This window comes from Enhydra lutris, unplaced genomic scaffold, assembly GCF_002288905.1.
Source record: "Enhydra lutris kenyoni isolate GAN:26980312 unplaced genomic scaffold, ASM228890v2 scaffoldscaffold3, whole genome shotgun sequence".
Lineage (NCBI taxonomy): Eukaryota > Metazoa > Chordata > Mammalia > Carnivora > Mustelidae > Enhydra > Enhydra lutris.
The window spans coordinates 6436992-6440931 of record NW_019154087.1 but is presented as its reverse complement, the minus strand read 5'-3'; the positions used below and the strand labels follow the sequence as shown (position 1 = coordinate 6440931).

General features: G+C 38.7%; 1 pseudogene; it reads left to right on the top strand.

The window, feature by feature from the left end:
• The first annotated feature begins 1572 nt into the window (after window positions 1-1572).
• LOC111155999 lies at window positions 1573-2686 on the top strand (annotated as a pseudogene).
• Window positions 2687-3940: the final 1254 nt, after the last annotated feature.

Below are 3940 nucleotides of genomic sequence, written 5' to 3'. Positions count from 1 at the left end.
GTGACACGGTTCTTACTATTACCTCATAGCATTTATTTTTTTTTTCTTTTTTGTTTGTTTTTAAAGATTTATTTATTTGTTTTAGAGAAAGAGGGAGAGAGAGAGTGTGAGCACATGCACGGTGTGGGGGCGGGGCAGAGGGTGCTGGAGAGAATCTCAAGAAAACTCCCAGGTAATGGATCCCTGCTCGGGGCTTGATCTCTGGACCCTAAGATCATGACCTGAACCTAAACCAAAAGTGGGAGGCTTAAGTGATTTAGCCACCCAGGCATACCTCCCTTTCAGCATTTGAAGTGTAGAACTGGGAAGAAATAGATTCCTCCCCCTTTATTGTGAAAAGAGGATTAAAAAAAAATGGCTGTTGACCTGCTGTTTGGGATGTGGAATTATAATACCACAGCACCCTTACAGTAAGCTGCTGACCTAAGGAGCCAGGTACAGAAAACACAACTTTTTTTCAAGGACTGAGTCAAGTTGTCAGCTGACTGTGATTTGATCTCTGATATCCTGGATATCCTTATAAAATAGAAACTGTCAAACACTATTTTAATAACTGCATCTTGTATGGACTAGAAGGAAGCAACTTCAAAGGTACAGAGTTGCTGGCGTGGGGAGAAAATAATAACAAAATAAAAATTGAAGGAAAGCAAGTGCATATACTATACACACTCACCAATAACAACAAAACCAAAATCAAAATCCCCCAAACGTTCCCATTCAGAACATACTTATAGCCTGCACTCATTAGATCATCCAAGCAATTAAGTAATAATAATACAATGTCGAATCAAACAACATGGGACACCTGGGTGGCTCAGTTGGTTTAGCCTCTGCCTTCAGCTCAGGTCATGATCCCCTGGGATCCAGTCAAACCGCAGGCTCCTTGCTCAGCGGGGAGCCTGCTTCTCTCTCTGCCTTTGCCTGCCTCTCTGCCTGCTTGTGCTCTCTCTCTCTCGGACAAATAAATAAATAAAATATTAAAAAAAATCACACAACACAGTGCACATTTACTACAGAAGAAATTAGTGTTATCATCAGTCTGAGAATTTAATATAATTAGTGTTTGGTTGCTCAAAAAAAGTCATACACTCAGCAAACATAAATAATATGTATAAAACAAAAAATAAGCAGTCATAAATAAGAATGGTAAATAAGTGAAAGAGTAAATTAAGAAACCAGAATTTTTTCTGATAAAAATTGTTTACTGAATGGACAAGTCTGTAAATAGTATTAGCCTTGTGTGACCTACATAATGAAAGTTACCTCTAAACCAGCATAAATACATTTTTATATATGCAACTTCATACCTTGTTTCAGAATTCCCAGCAGAGATATAAAAGATATTCAAATGAAAAAAAATAACATAGTCAACATTTGAAGAATAACCAAGATGGTTCCAGAATGGATAGTTTCCCAAGATATAAAATTTAAAGAAAGTTCCAAGCAGGAAAAAAAAAAAATATATATATATATATATATATATATATATATATATATATATATATATATATATAAGATTATATATATGATATAATCTTTTATCTGGTCACATCAGAGTGAAACTGAAAAATAATGAAGATTAAAAGATTAAATGGCAAAATTCATCATCAAAAATACACAAGAGGCTCTGTTCTCTTCCCCGTTCAACAGCCGCATCTTCAGGTGCAGTGCCAGCTGTGTGCCCAAGACAGAAGGTGAAAGTTGGAGTGAACGGATTTGGCCGTATTGGGCTCCTGGTTACCAGGGCTGCTTTAACTCTGGCAAAGTGGATATTGTCGCCATCAATGACCCTTTCATTGATCTACTACGTGGTCTACATGTTCCAGTATGATTCTATCCATGGCAAATTCCACGGCAGTCAAGGCTGAGAACGGGAAGCTTGTCATCAATGGAAAGTCCATCTCCATCTTCCAGGAACAAGATCCCGCCAACATCAAATGGTGCGATGCTGGTGCTGAGTATGTTGTGGAGTCCACTGGGGTCTACACCACCACGGAGAAGCCTGGCGCTCACTTGAAGGGTGGGGCCAAGAGGGTCATCATCTCCGCTCTTTCTGCTGACGCCCCCATGTTCGTGATGGGTGTGAACGATGAGAAGTATGACAACTCCCTCAAGATTGTCAACAGTGCCTCCTGTATCATCAACTGCTTGGCTCCTCTGGCCAAGGTCATCCATGACAACTTTGGCATTATGGAGGGACTCATGACCACCGACCATGCTATCACTGCCACCCAGAAGACTGTGGATGGCCCCTCTGGGAAGCTGTGGCATGATGGCCGAGGGGCTGCCCAGAACATCATCCCTGCTTCCACTGGTGCGGCCAAGGCTGTAGGCAAAGTCATCCCTGAGGTGAACGGGAAGCTCACTGGCACAGCCTTCCGTCTCCACCATCAATGTGTCTGTTGTGGATCTGACCTGCTGCCTGGAGAAAGCTGCCAAATATGATGACATCAAGCAGGTGGTGAAGCAGGCATCAGAGGGCCCCCTCAAAGGCTTCCTGGAGTACACTGAGGACCAGGTTGTCTCCTGTGACTTTAATAGTAACACCCATTCTTCTACCTTTGATGCGGGGGCTAGCATTGCTCTCAATGACCACTTTGTCAAGCTCATTTCCTGGTATGACAATGAATTTGGCTACAACAACCGGGTGGTGGGCCTTATGGTCCACATGGCCTCCAAGGTGTAAGAGCCCCCTGGACTACTAGCCCCAGCCAGAGGAAGAAGAAGAGAGACGCCCTCAGCTGCTGGGGAATCCTTGTCCCAATTTATCCCCCAGAACACTGAGAATCTCCCAACCTCCACTGTTTTCATCCCAAACCCCTGAAGAAGGGGACGGGCTTGAGGATCCCTACCTTGTATGTACCATCAATAAAGTATACTATATTGATGTACCATCAATAAAGTATACTATACTTTAGTATAGTACCATCATGTACCATCAATAAAGTATACTATAACCAGCCCCCTCCCAAAAAAATACACAACATACTTTGTATCACCAATGATGGTATCTTCGAAGTACTGAGGATAAATAATAGTCAACTTCAAGTTTAATATTTAGTGGACATATCATTCAAGGTGAAAGCAAAATAAAGCTCGTTTTAGAGTACAGGAAGATTTTAAAGCTTAAAAACACACTATATGATTTTAAAATAATTTCTTTTAGGAGAAAGTAAAATCCAAGAATGTTATAAAAGAAATGCAAGAAAAAAAGTAAATGATTAAATATTAGTATATCTTACTGTTTAATATCAAAATTGTTATTATTGAGTTTGATTTTTAAAAAAAGTAAGAAAACCCAACACTTTATAACATGTAAATAGATGAATCTGAGGACAGGGAATTTTGGAAATAAACATGCTACAAGTAATATACATTTGTTAGGTTACACTGGTTATGTTTAAAATGGTATTCAGGAGATTATAAAAATCAAATCTGTTACTTCAAAATTATCTGAAGGAAGTAAATGTGGAAACTTTCTCAGTACAATAGAAGGCAGAGGGCACCAGGCTGGCTCAGTTGGTAGGGCATGTGACTCTTAATCTCAGGGCTTTAAATTTGAGCCCTATGGAGAGATTACTTAAAAATGAACTTTTAAAAAAAAAAAAGAAAGATTTGAAAGACGGGACAACAATGGAAAAAAAATGGTAGTCAAAAATTAAACAAACGTATTACTAAGTACAAATATATAAATAACTATAAAATTATTGATAATCTATAGAAATAGATTAACAGACTACTTGAAGAAATAAAAATCTAGCTGAATACTTTAAAAACATTCTGTTTTAATCTTTTAATTTATAGGATGAGATTGAGGGGGAAAATAATGAAAATCCATGGAACACACACAAGAAAACTGGTACAAAATTATAACATCAGAGACAACATATAGTTAATGAAAAATGTGCTAATTTCAGCATATTAAACTTTTAAGAAGCAG